At 41.2% G+C, this 15,018-nt stretch overlaps 1 protein-coding gene across 3 annotated transcripts in view; it reads right to left on the reverse strand.

Annotated features, from left to right (window-relative positions):
- Positions 1-9,136, reverse strand: part of arhgap27l (Rho GTPase activating protein 27, like) — a 233,246-nt gene extending 224,110 nt beyond the window's left edge. For 2 of the 3 annotated variants that reach the window (XM_060849018.1, XM_060849015.1), the window contains exons 1-2: positions 9,118-9,136; positions 8,237-8,631 (exon numbers count right to left, since the gene is read on the reverse strand). The gene's annotated coding sequence lies outside the window, so the exon portion shown is untranslated. Of the gene's footprint in view, positions 1-8,236; positions 8,632-8,985 lie in introns of all 3 variants that reach the window. The other variant, XM_060849016.1, reaches the window with a different exon arrangement.
- Between the last annotated feature and the right edge of the window lie 5,882 nt (positions 9,137-15,018).

A 15,018-nucleotide genomic window follows, 5' to 3' on the forward strand; every position in this document is an offset into this window, starting at 1 on the left:
CATATTTACTACATATCACGTTTCTTAAAACACAGTCTGTCTATCACCAAAGTAAATCATCTATTCTTTATACCCCAGAAGTTAAAATAAGGTATGTATTGCATATGACATTATATCATATACTTGACTTGTAAAAGTCAGGTTTATTACTGTTAGTTCAAAACCTATGGAACCATGTGATTCTAATCTCCTAATTAATTCCTTGGATCACTCACAAATGGTTAAAGTATAGTTACTTGCCCTCCACCAGATCATAAACATAAATGTGGCAGCCTGGTCTGCAATCTCAATAGCTATAACTAGCTTTTATTATAAAAACACTTACACTGGCTTTCCTAACACTGAGATCTATCCAATTTATAGAGGGGGCACATTCTCAGTCATCGACTAGTGGTACCAAAAGTGCATTCCTTATGCAGCTGGTGCCAGCACCAAAGCAGATATGTTAGATTCACATAGGCTAGCCTTGTGCAAAGCTAACATGAACGATCTGGCAAATTTATTCTGGCACTGCCACCAGTTGTATGACGTAGACAGGGAGAAGGCTGGAAGAACGTTTTGCCGAACATCTCAACTGGGCCTGCAGGCCACAACTGGACCTCCCAGTCACTGCCCATTTTAGTTCCCTTTCCCACTCCCTCTCTAACATGATCATCCTTTGCCTCCTCAATTGCCACAATGAACCAAACTGCGAATTGGAGGAACACCACATCTTCTGCCTGGGCAGCCTTCAGCCTGAAGAACAAATTTGAGTTCTCCAATTTCAAATAACCTCCCTCCCCCTCCTTTCCACTCCTCCCTGCCACCAACCAGATGAATTCCTCCCCTGGCCAACCAGGTCATATCCTCTACCTGGCTTCACCTATTCCTATCTCACCACCCTGCCCTAAAAAACCCCTTTATCTGCAGCTCCCCCTACACCCACCTCCAGTCCTCAAGAAAGGTTACACCCATAAGGTCAATTCTCAACCTCCTGATGCTGCTTGGCTTGCTGTGTTCTTTCAGCCTCCTGCCTGTCTACTTTGGATTCCAGTATCTGCAGATTTTGTTGTCTCTAATTTCTTTACACAGAGTAGTAGGGGCATGGAATGTACTGCCTGCAACAGTAGTGGACTCGCCAATGTTACGGACATTTAAATGGTCATTGGATAGGCATATGGATGAGACTGGTGTAAAGTAGGTTAGATGGGCTTCAGATTGTTGTGCCGACCTGTGAAACCATCGAGGGGTGAAGGGCCTGTAACACACTGCAACGTTCTATGTTCTAACCAGTTATATGACAGCAGCTCATTAATAAGCAGTGGCTCTAGGCTCAGTTCAGAACAGCAAAGGAGAGCTGAAGAATTCCTCTTCTCACTGGTCTACACTGGTCCCCAGAACCTGGAATTTACATATTTATCTTTTCCTCCAGGCCGACAATTCCTGCAAATTCTACATTTCTCTCACTACAGCCTCCTCCTCTTTTGTTGACAGCTTTGCTTTCAAAATGGCAAGATCTGTATTTGATGTCCTTCCTGAACTTCCTCTGGATTGTATTCCTTCTGCTGTGAATATACATTAACCAAATGACAACTGCCATTTCTGGCTGGAGATGATCCATGCTTACCACCAAGACAAAAACCATACATAGCCTACTGTAAACGATGGCTTACAATGATTCTCTGTTCTTTTAGCACAACAAGTGCATTGGAATCAGAGCTATTGGAAGAGTTAAGAAATAACAACAAAGGAATGCTTTGACACAAAAAAGGGGAAGGTCCATCTCGCTATGTTTGAAGCTACAAATAGTCACATCTCCAACAGACACAGACATGGCACAAGCAAAATTCTCGTGGTGAACAGGACCCAAGTAGGGTACATTTACAATATCGAAAATTACTCACCCGCTCAAAACAATGATTTTCTGGGAATAAAAAGAGACCTTGAGGCATTTAGACTGAAGTACAAGTTATTGGTTGGGCACAGGCTCAGTGCTCACCCCATGTCTCCCTCTTTCCAGATGGGCAGGTTGTCACCATGATCAAAAGCTCGACAAGTGTTAATAAGATTAAAAATGTAAATTTTCCAGTAAACGCAGAGGTTTCCATTTTAAGATAGCACAAGGTGAATACTCTCCCACTATTAGATATTTCTAGATGTGGAGGTATTGGACTGGAGTGGATAATGCGTGGGGTTCCTAGCGGAGGAAGAAGTGGGGAGTGGCGTCGGTATAACTACGGAAGATGGACTGTTCTACATAGCCAACAAAGAGACAGGCATAGTTGGGGCCTTTGTGGGTGCCCGTGGCTACCCCTTTCATCTGGAGGAAGTGGGAGGATAAAAGAGACAGGCAGAGCTGGGACCCATGTGGGTGTCCATAGAAAATGTCAGAAGTCGTACAATACCAGGTTATAATCCAACAGGTTTCTTGGAAATCACAAGCATTCAAAATGAAGGTGCAGCACTCCGAAAGCTTGTGTTTTCAAATAAATTTGCTGGACTATAACCTAGCGTCAAGTGACTTCTGATCTTAGATAATTACACATTTAAAGCATGTCAGACTACGAATTCCAATTAATGATAATACCCATATCAGAGAAGGCAGAGATTATGGTGAGTGCTAGAAACTTGGTCAAATTTGATATCATTAATTCTTTGCAAACCATCAGATGATAGGAAGATCAAGAAGGAAATGCACTGCTGGAAGATTTGTATAAGTCTCTTCTCCCAAAATTGACACTGCAAATGAAAAAAATCACAATAGACTCTCGCCCAACATGCATAAATTAGACATCGTTGCTCACCAGACTGAATTTTGCACGAGTAAAGGTTAATTTTCATGAGCACAACGTTGTTGGGAGTTTTGGGAGGGGAGAGAGGGAGAGAGGGAGAGAGGGAGAGAGGGAGAGAGGGAGAGAGGGAGAGAGGGAGAGAGGGAGAGAGGGAGAGAGGGAGAGAGGGAGAGAGGGAGAGAGGGAGAGAGGGAGACAGGGAGACAGGGAGAGAGGGAGACAGGGAGACAGGGAGACAGGGAGACAGGGAGACAGGGAGACAGGGAGACAGGGAGACAGGGAGACAGGGAGACAGGGAGACAGGGAGACAGGGAGACAGGGAGACAGGGAGACAGGGAGACAGGGAGACAGGGAGACAGGGAGACAGGGAGACAGGGAGACAGGGAGACAGGGAGACAGGGAGACAGGGAGACAGGGAGACAGGGAGACAGGGAGACAGGGAGACAGGGAGACAGGGAGACAGGGAGACAGGGAGACAGGGAGACAGGGAGACAGGGAGACAGGGAGACCAGAAGAGAACACGGTGAAAAATATTTTTAATGCTATTGGAAAAAGGCCAACACAACTTTAGTTATAGGAATATACAGCAGGGAAACAGACCCTTCGATCCAACTCGTTCATGCGGACAAGAATCCTAAATTAATCCATTTGCCAACATTTGACCCATATCCCTCTAAACCTTTCCTATTCATGTACCCATCCTGTTGCCTTTTAAATGCTGTAACCATATCAGCCTCCTCCACTTCATCTGGCACTTCATTCCATAGACACACTACCCTTTGCATGAAAATGTTTCCTCTTGGGTCCCTTTTATATCTTTCCCCTCACTCTAAGCCTATGCCATCTAGTTCTGGACTCCCCAACCCCAGGAAGAAGATCTTGTCTATTTACCCTTTCCGTGCCCTTAAATGATTTTATAAACCTTCATAAAACAAACAAACAAACAGTCACCTCACAGCCTCCAGAAGGAATAGCCCCAGACTATTCAGCCTCTCCCTAGAGCTCAAATCTTTCAACCCTGGCAACATCCTTGTAAATCTTTTCTGAACCCTTTCAAGTTTCACAACATCCTTCCTATAGGAAGGAGACCAGAATTGCACACAATATTCCCAAAGTGGCCTAACCAATGTCATGTACACCTGCAACACAACCTCCCAACGTCTATATTCAATGCTCTGACCAATAAAAGAAAAAGCATACTGAATACCTTATTCGCTATCCTACCTGAGACTCCACTTTCCAGGAACTACGAACTTGCACTCCACAGTCTCTTGATCCATCTCTCATTTGGGTTGGAATGCAAAGGGAAGGAACTGATGCATTCAATGAAACCTTAGCTAAACACTATGTTGACTGTTGTAATCAGTTTTTGCTCCTCCTCTTCAGGATGGATATATTGGCCTTGCCAGAATAAAGCACAGCTTCACCAGAATTATACTGGCACTTAAAGTAATAACTTAGGAAAATGGATTTTACAAGCATGTTTACACTGTGTTCGGAAGGTTGGTGACTGATCTAATCAAAGGTATTTAATATGATGAAAGGATTTTGTTAGCAAATTCAATAGGGTAGAAAAAGGAAACTTTTCAGCACTATTGGGAAATCAGAACAAGGAAGCATACTTTTCAAATTAGATCTAGGCCATTTAGTAGTGAAATCAGAATGTTATTTCTGAAATTCACTCCTCCCAAAAGGTGTGGAGAACCAAAATTTTCAAGAGTTAAGCATTTTCCTTAAGCATTGAAAGGAAAGTGGGTAAATGGAGTGGAGAGACAGGTCAATCATAGTCAAAACAAATGGCTAAGGTAAGCTCAGGGAGACTATACCTGTCCCTTTGTACCACACCAGGAAAAACTAACTTTGAGAAACATCCATAGTTGCATATTTAACTGGGAATCTGTGGGAAGATTGTAGATGACTGCAATATTAATTCAACGCTTGAGGTACTCAGCTTACTTTCATGATTGGATCTTCAGCACTGTACACCATTAGAATTGAAATATTGAGAGAAGCAGGATGTGTCTCTTAAACCACTTCTTGTACTGAGAAATTTTAACAGTATTGAAGCATCTTTAATATTTAATTTTCACATAAATCTGCTATATTGATTTTCTATTCTATTTTGATGCAGATGGTTATAATGTACTGCCTTAGAGGATTTATAATAGTTTTAAGTGTATGATCGTCTGCAAAAATTGCCTGAATGAATTTTAAATAGCTGTAAATTTGTATCATCCTTTTAAATCACAGGATCTATCATCATTAGAATTCACTCATTAGATAAGACCAGAGAAGAATCATTACTTCTAAAATATCTAAGCACTGTACAATTGCAGGTAGGGTCGACAAGGTCAAATACCCAATGCAATATAATTCCCTTAAGTTGTTGGAACCACATGAAATTTCATTTACAAATACTGAAGTCCAGGAGCGAGCAGCAAAATATTGCAGATAGTAAATATGTACACAGAAGTTTCCATCATGAGATTGCTCACGGTCTGTGGAAGCATTTAGCAAATGGCTTTTGATAGAGACAATACATTTTGACGTCATCATCTGGGAATAATTCCAAAGTGGCAAGCCTGGATAGGAAGTCATCTTCACTTTTTATAGAAGGTGTATTCATACTTATATACCCCTACTCTGTTAGGGGTCTTATCAGCAATATTTGTTTCAACTACTTTTAAACAGTATTCATCCAAAATTGAATTTAAGGTGTTTATTTCCATTATTCTACATTCCTCCTCTGTCGATGACTACTCATGGGTAATGATTGCTGTTTTGCCAAAAAGATAATTATCAGTAGGCTAAGTGACCACAGATGGCACCAGACCCCCCTCCACACACAATGTCCAGCAGGATCGTTGAATATTAACCAAGAGTAACTATCCTTATTGGTTTCTTCTCCATCCTTGATAGCCTGAACTTTAGTTGCATTTGATCTCTTTACTGAGCATAGCCCAGGAAGTTAATACAAGATTTCATGATTCACCAATGTTGCATTTATCTGTAATGCTGGGGCACATTGCTGAAGTATTTTATCTGCTAAGAAATTCAACTCTTTGCACATAATCAGAGCAGCATTGTTGCACAGGAGGACATTTTGCCCATCAGTGGCTTCAGTTTGTTAAATGGGTTTTGTTACCTAGTCCCAATCTCCTGCCTCCCCTCTCCCCCCTGACACTATATTTTTATCTAAATCATCCAATGCCACATTGAATGACTGAACTGAAATGGCCTCTGCCACACCTCCAGACAGCACATTCTTTCCTCTAACTACTTCCTGAGTGAAAAGGTTTTTCCTCACTTCATCCTTCTTTCTTTTGTAGATCACATTAACTATATTGTTATGGACTAGACCACACCCCCTAAACATATATTACCCTAGACTTGAACATTTACTTATTTTGCAGTTAAATGTAAGGCATTGCATTCAATAAGCCAGTTCTTTTCTTATTATATATATTTGTTCCTATATAGTAACATCCCATAAACACATCCTTGGCAAAGGCAAATTCAGTAAAATAGACTGCCCATCATGGCCGCAGCTTGTTAAATATGTTTTGCTATGTAGTTCCAATCTCCTGCCTTCATTGGCAGCACCTACCTCCAAGACATTATTTTGCGATTCTAGCAGCCAGAAGCGAACCCCAGCTTTTAGCTGTAATAGAGGGAGGAATAAGAGCGTCCACATCCAACTTTAGCAACTGCTGAACGGTAAAAATAAAAATCCTGGTGCTGTCAGAGCTCTATCCCATCCATTCAAGCTGCTTCTAAATGTTCCAACTTCTAAAATAAACCAAGGCCTCACATTGTTTACTTTATTGACTTTTGAACATATCAGTCATCACTTCTATCTCAACCTAAGACAACAAGAGTGCACCTCCTAAGGCCATAGTATCGTCACAATACACCTTCACTTGTATTCCTTTCACAGGCAGGAACAGGTTTTCCCTTGTTCTCCTGCACCCTCCAACCACCCTCCCATCTCTCCTCCAGGAATTGAACTGTCTGTTTCACGTTGTCTCTCGATGTTCTTTCTGTGAAAATACATCGCCTCACTTCTTTGAATTGAAACTCAGCTGCATCCTACTTTCCATTTCTCCAAACCACCTATGTCATAATAGATAAAATAAAACATTTCCTGGCAAACTGATGAATTGAAGAGTTAGAATAATATTGTCTGGCAGTCACCTCTTCAATATTGCTCTGTAAATATTGGCGTACTGGCTGTATAGAAACCCTGCCCATTTTATAAAAACAACACTACCATTGAGGGGAATCCACTATAGATTATATGTACAAAATAAATTTGATAAAAAAAAACTTTGTGCAGATATTAGGCCACATCAGAATCTCTGTCTTTGCAGCCCTTGGACTACCTGCAAGCTTCCTCCTTCAGTTTTCCTAATCTTGCGCTGTTATATTAAATACTTTCTTCTTTTCACTACATTCAAGTTACTAAGATAAAATGTTATCCAATAAATGAAACCATTGTTATTCACTGAGGGTACATCAATATATTGAAATACATGCAGTAGATCCCTGGAAGTAACTGATCAGGCGTCTCTTGAATGCTACCAAACTGACTGAATAAATGTCAAGTGAAACTTCATTTATTCTGATGTTAAATTGTACCCTTTTTGATGAATGACATTCTTAACAGAAACTGCACACCTCTGAATGGGCTTGCAACCTGTGCTCTGAGGAAATATGTCACACTTAACATTTTGCCTGACATTGGAGATTCAATAGTCACTTGAAGCCTTAAAAATTAGGTCATGTTCAAAGCACCGCCCTGATTTAAACAGAATGTATTGTCTCAACTTTGCACCTTATATGAGCAGAAACTGCCAATGCGGTTACAACAATCATGATGTGTGAAGGCTTGTTTACTTATTGCCAACAAACTATAAAACTGTGACATTACAAAGCAATCTCTACAGAAATTCTAACGATAATATTTTCCAAAGAACAGATTTTCTCCCCTTCAAATAAAGTGTACTGTTATATTTATAATTATGGTGTAATTAAAGTGTTCAAACTTAATGGGGATGTGTGCTCATTCCTAACCATTTTTCAAATGCTGCTATTTCTGGTTGACCTGATTGAGAAGTGCTGTCGGTTTGTTTTCAATTCAGCTCAGCCCATGGAAAATGTCTTCAGTCCAAACTTCTAACACTGCCCTATTTAATGTAAATATATGTACCACCCCAAGTGCGGAAACACTTTCTCCGTCTCGATTTTTTTAAAAAGCCTCAGCCGGCAATCAATATGCGCTCTGAACAATGAACACGGGCTTACAAAATAAAATTGTCGAACCAAGTTTTAATTCTCTCCCAACTTAAATTTTACAATCGGACTGATTCTTCAATAAATTATTGAAAAGGGGGGAAAAATCCTCGTTAAATGAGCTGGTATTTTTAAAAAGAAAGATTAACCCTTTGATTAAAAAATATTTTTACCTGAAATTTCTGCCTGTAGGTGAAACTTCACCTTCTAGAGAAAAGGGCTACGCTCCAGCAGTTTAGTCCAGCAAACAGGTTCTCCTAAACGTGACCGGAATTCCTGCATATTTTTCCCTCCCTTCGGACGGTTTCTGCAGCGTGCCCTCGAGTGGTGATGTGACCCGCGTCTGGATTGGAGTGTGTCCTGGTAGCTCCGTATTGTGTGGTCACTGACAGTGCTCTGATGTTTAATGGGACGTCCCAAAGCTGACCCGCATATCTACCTCTCTCTCTTCCTCTGCGGGTAAGGACTTGTTCTCAGCAGCTCTCTCCCTTTCGCTATTCGTCTCTGGCTTCCGCTTGAAGCCAATTCTCCAAACTTCCTCAGTCCCACAGTTTCAGTCTCGGTCTATCTGCAAAATTAGAGAAATAAGATTAACCGTCACACTCTAAAATGCAAGACTACTTTTTAAAAAACGTTTTCAATAAGGGACAATGATAATGTGTAAGATAAATACGTCAATTAACATTTTCTAGAAAGTTAAGAAATAGTGCTGTATTCAATAAGGTAAGTTTTAAACTAATTGATAATGAATTAAATAAAAGGTTGGGATTGATAGTAATAATTAAGTTAAATTACTAACTGTGATCCAGTTAATAAGTGTATTACGGAGGGGTAAGGAAAATGGTATCAGACAGTAATATTCCGCTGGGAAGTCCAGGAAAGGAGTGGGTACAAATTACAGGCTGTGAAATGTTAAAGTTACAATTAGTTTTGTTTTCATTAATGGCCGAGGCTTCAGTTGGAGAAGATGCTGTTTCCCCAGGGAATGTGCGTGTGGCCTGCACTCAGTGTTATAGCTGATTGGCTTGCATCCAACAGCTGCCCAGAAACTCACAACACGACTTCCTGAACCCCTTCCTGTTGTGCTCTGAGTTAAACGCCTCAGACTGTGCGTGATCACAGATTGAAAAAAAAGGGGTAGGGGATGGCGGGCAGATCATCCAATTGTTCAGCGATGGGAGGGGTTTCAATTGCAAAACAGGGTGTGACCAAAAAAAAAGGCAGTTTCTCCAAAAGGTAAAGCAAACACCTATCTATTCATGGGGATTTTTTTTGCAACAGAAATCAGACCTCAGACAGCAGCCCATTAGGTCACACCTATCAACAAAACAAAACAAACATCAGCTTGAAAAGAACCAAACTATGCTGACGAGGTCATGGATACGTTGAGTATATTGGTCACATTGCAGATTAGGATTGCTGAGGGAGAAAGGGAAGATCAATCAAGCCCACTGGTTCTGATGAAGGGCTTATCCCTGAAACATCAATTCTCCTGCTCTTCAGATGCAGCCTGACCTGTGCTTTTCTAACACCATGCTCTCAATGCTGCAATACAGACCTACCAACGGTGAGTGTGAAATAGAGGTACAAATATGTAAACAGATTATGGAAAGATGTAGGAGCAACAAGGTCGTGGTGTTGGGAGATTTTAATTTTCCCAACTGGGATTCATTAAGTGTTAGAGGTCTAGATGGAGCAGACTTTGTAAGGAGCATCCATGAGGGTTTTATAGAGCAGTATGTAAATAGTCCAACTATGGAAGGGGCCATACTGAACCTGGTGTCGGGAATGAGCCCGGCCAGGTTACTGAAGTTTCAGTAGGGGATTTCTTTGGGAATAGTGATCACAATTCTGTAAGTTTAGACTAGTCATGGATAAAGATGAGAGTGGTCCGAAAGGAAGAGTGCTAAACTGGGGCAAGGCCAACTATAGCAAAATTCGACTGGAGCTGGGGAATGTGGATTGAAGCAGCTATTTGAGGGCAAATCCACATTCGATATGTGGGAGGCTTTAAAGAGAGGTCGATTAGAGTGAAGGACAAACATGTCCTCCTGTGAAAATGAGGGACAGAAATGGCAAGATTAGAGAACCATGGTTGACAGGTGAAATTGTGAGACTAGCTAAGAGAGAAAAGGAAGCATACACAAGGTCTAGGTGACTGAAAACAGAAAAAGCTTTTGAAGAATATTGGGAAAGTAGGATCAATCTGAAATGAGGAATTAAGAGGGCTAAAAGAGGTCATGAAATATCTTTAGCAAACTGGTTTAAGGAAAATTCCAAAGCCCTTTATTCATATATAAGGAACATGAGGGTAACTAGAGAAAGGGTTGGTGCAGAAAATGTGTTGCTGGAAAAGCGCAGCCGGTCAGGCAGCATCCAAGGAACAGGAGAATCGACGTTTCGGGCATAAGCCCTTCTTCAGGAAACTATTCCTGTAGAAGGGCTTATGCCCGAAACATTGATTCTCCTGTTCGTTGGATGCTGCCTGACCTGCTGCGCTTTTCCAGCAACACATTTTCAGCTCTGATCTCCAGCATCTGCAGTCCTCACTTTCTCCTCAAAGGGTTGGCGCACTCAAGTACAAAGTTGTGTGTGGAGTCAGAGAAAATGGGGGAGATTCTTAATGAGTACTTTGCATCGGTATTCACCAAGGAGAGGGACACGCAGATCATGATGTAAGGGATAGATCTTTGAGTACTCTAGGCCAAGTCAGCATAAGGAGTGAGGAAGTGTTGGGTATTCTAAAGGACATTAAGGTGGACACATCCCCAGGTCCAGATGGAATCTATCCCTGGTTACTGAGGGAAGTGAGAGACGAAATACCTGGGGACTTAACAGATATCTTTGCAGCATCCTCGCACATGGGTGAGGTCTCAGAGGACTGGAGAATTGCTAATGTTATCCCCTTGTTTAAGAAGACTAGCAGGGATATTCCAGCTAATTATAGACTGGTGAGCCTAATGTCAATGGTGGGGAAGCTGCTGGAGAAAATATTGAGGAATAGGATCTATTTCCATTTGGAAGAAAATGGGCTTATCAGTAATTGGCAACATGGTTTTGTGCAGGGAAGGTAATGTCTTACCAACTTAATAAATTCATTAAGGAAGTAACAAAGTTGACTGATGAGGGAAGGGCTGTAGATATCATACACATAGACTTCAGTAAGGCATTTGATAAGGTTCCCCATGGTAGCCTGATGGAGAAAGTGATGTCACATGGAGTACAGGGTGTACTAGCTAGATGAATAGAGAACTGGCTGGGCAGCAGGAGACAAAGTAATAGTAGAACAGAGTTTCTTAAAATGGAGAACTGTGAGCTGTAGTGTTCAACAGGGATCCTTGTTGGGATCACTCTTGTTTACGATATATATAAATAATCTGGAGGAAGATATAGGTAATCTGATTAGCAAATTTGCAGATGACACTAAGTTTGGCGGAGTAGCAAATAGTGAAGGGGACTGTCAGAGAATGCAGCAGAATAGAGATAAATTGAGCAGAGAAACGGCAGCTGGAGTTCAATCCGGCAAATGTGAGGTGATGCATTTTGGAAGATCCAATTCAAGAGTGAACTATATGGTAAATGGAAAAGCCCTGAGGAATATTGATGTACAGGGAGATCTGGATGTTCAGGTCCATTGTACCCTGAAGCTGGCAGTGCAAGTAAATAGTGGTCGGGAAGGCATACAGCATGCTTTCCTTCATTGGACGGAGTACTGAGTTCAAGAGTAGGCGGGTCATGTGGAGTTGAATAGGACTTGGGTTTGGCCACATTTGGAATACTGTGTACAATTCTGGACACCATATTACCAACAGGATGTGAATGCTTTGGAGAGGGTGCAGAGGAGGCTCACCAGGATGTTGCCTGGTATGGAGGGCACTAGCTATGAAGAGAGGTTGAGTAGATTAAGATTATTTTCATTAGAAAGACAGAGGTTGAGGGGAGATCCGATTGAGGTCTACAAAATCTTGACCCGTATAGTCAGGATGGATAGCAAGAAGCTTTTTTCCAGAATGGGGGACTCAATTACTAAGGGTCATGAGTTCAAGGTGAGTGGGGAAACATTTAAGGGAGATAGGTGTGAAAAGATCTTTATGCAGAGAGTGCTGGGTGTATGGAACGCGTTGCAGCCAAGGTGGTAGAGGTGGGCACAATAGCATCATTTAAGATGAATCTAGACAGATACATGAATGGGCAGGGAGCAGAGGGATACAGATTCTCAGAAAATAGGTGGCAGGTTTAGTTAGAGGATCTGGATCGGTGCAGGCTTGGAAGACTGAAGGGCCTGTTCCTGTGCTGTAATTTACTTTGTTCCTTATTCAGACAGTTGTCAGAAATCAATCCCAGCTCCACATTGGTAACTCAGAAATCTTCCAGAACCAGGACTCAAGGTTTAAGGATAAATGATGGGCTATTTAGGACTAAAATGAGGAGTTTTGTTTCACCCAGAGAGTAGTCTGCCTTTCTGCCAAGGAAAGTGGTCAATACCAAACATTGAATGTTTTCAAGAAGGAGTTCTTAGAGTTAAAGGGATCAAAGGGTATAGGGAGACTGAGTTGGATGATCAGCCATTTTCATATTGAATGGTGGATCATGCTCAAAGGGTGAAAAGCCTACTCCTATTTCTATGTTTGTGCTACAACTCCAGATAAAGTCAAGATCCCCAATTTGGAAATTCTTGACTTGATTCCAATGAGGAGGGGGCAGAGGCACAGTGGTGTGCAATTTCTTCAGTTAAGTAGCTCGCAAAAATAATAACCCAACCTCTCCAGTGTGATGTTAATATATGAGACACAAAGGACATTTAATCCCATCCATTTTCTTGTTGCAAGCATTGAGCAGTTGAGGCAAAATCAGGGGAAGATGAGTTGTTTACCATATTTAAATGCCAAGGACTTCACTTCCACTGTCAGGCTGGGATTGTGTTTAGTATCTCAGCTAATCATGAAAATGAAGTGAAACTTTCAATAAACCAATGCATCTGGAACTGAAACAGCCAAAATACATTACTTCTACTTTTTAAAAATCTTGGGTGCCACTGTTGGGTTTAAATTTTGTAAATTACGAAATAAAAATTAAAATATCCAGCTCAGAATTATACACCAGACAGAATCACTGTTATTAGTAAAATTGGTGCAGTAGATTTCAAGAGATTCATGCACAGTAGCTGAAATGAATTGAAAGTTGATGGGATAGTGAAATCTAGTTGTCCCTCCATGGTAGTCTTAGTGGTGCAGCATCTGACAAAACTGGGCTGCCAACACTCCAACCAATCAGACTGACCAGCCAAGTGAGGTCATTGGCTGGACTAAAGGAACAAGCTTCTCACTGGGGATTTACATTTTGCACTTGGTCCCAGATAATCCTGAAGGGCAGAATACCCATAGATTGTGAGGCACTGAAAGGTCTAACAACATTCCATAAGCTTCAATTTTAATAAGTCAAATTTTGCCAGTGCCCTTTATGCATTGTTGACGGAACCTAAGCTTTGGCTATTTTCAACAGGTGCTTAATTCTTTGGGCTTCAATAAGTAGGACATATCCCTATGGCAAAAAAAGAGTGCACATTTAATATTAAACAGTAAGTCTCAAAGAGTGGCCAGCTCCTACTCTTAATTCATAATTTTGTATATCTATAAATAAGAGCCCTCCCAGTATAGATGACTCAATAGCTTGGATTAGAGACTCTGTGAAGCTGGCTGACAAGTTTCCATAACTGTCAGTGACATGTTTGAGCACAAGGCCAAGACAACTTTCATTATCAATTTGAAAGTTTGGACAGTGATGCATTTTTGTAGACTTTCTGTTGCTTTTGATAAGCCTTCGATAACAAAAACACTGGAGAAAATGCCATAGCAGCACACATGTATTCTGCTCTCAAGTCAGAAAGGGAGAATAAGAAATAGGAACCAGAGCTGTCCCTCGAGCCTGCACCGCTATTTGATAAGATCATGGCTCATCTTCCACTTCAACTGCACTTCACTGATCTAACCCATACCATTCAATACCTACAAGAAAAATGCAAAACTATAAAAAGGCCAGAAAGAGAAATAAGAAAAGTAAAGTATCAGAAGTGCAGGTTGTGGCTGTGTTTGGACAGGATGCAGTCACAAGCTTTGCTTTCATTCCTGTTAGTGGAGTTGTAAAGCTACACAAGGTACCTTTGATCCAAACACATGCATGGTGTGAAGCATGTCAGCTTCTCAGTGTGATCTGTCATGTACAAATATTGTAGGGGTGTTCGTTCTCTTTCATCATTCCAAAGTGAGCAGTAGGCAGCAGACTTTCTTTGAAGTTTTTTTCTCGAGAGGTTCGTGTTGGAGCCATGGATTTGTTCTGTCGGACAGAAAATCAATGTTTTGAAAAGGCTCTGCCACCACTTGAAGATTTTGAGGCATGCTAAGTCTCTACATTAGAAACCCATAACTCCCAGTGGATCCAGTCAGAACCGATCTGAGATGTACTGATCAAGGAGTTCCCTTCTCAATGCAGAGTTAGCTGGTAACTTCAAATTTACCTCTGCATCCTGGTCAAGGTAAGAATTATTCGTCGAAGCTCCTCACCACTATCCAATGTTTCATGTTGTAAGTGTATTTGCTCATGGTTCTGTTGTGAAATTCCAAACGGAGCAGTAACCTGGTGTCAAGGCTTTCATTTGGACAAGCGACTGGAGAAAGGTACCTGTGGATCCAACACAAGGTTAATGCTTTCATGGAAAAGGAGCAAACATCAGTGAGAAAAAAAGTAAAAAAAAACTGTGTGGTGCAGCAATTATGTGAGTATTTCATTCATTGCAGGTTAAGTCATCAGTCCTTCTGTAATTTTCAAATTATTATTTTAACACACTGCCATTTTATAGAATTATAGAGCTGTACAAGCATTTCAGTCCAAGATATCCTTATCTGATCTAGTCCCATTTGCCAACATTTGGCCCATATCCCTCCAAACCCTTTCTATT

This window comes from Hemiscyllium ocellatum, chromosome 32, assembly GCF_020745735.1.
Source record: "Hemiscyllium ocellatum isolate sHemOce1 chromosome 32, sHemOce1.pat.X.cur, whole genome shotgun sequence".
Taxonomy (NCBI): Eukaryota; Metazoa; Chordata; class Chondrichthyes; order Orectolobiformes; family Hemiscylliidae; genus Hemiscyllium; species Hemiscyllium ocellatum.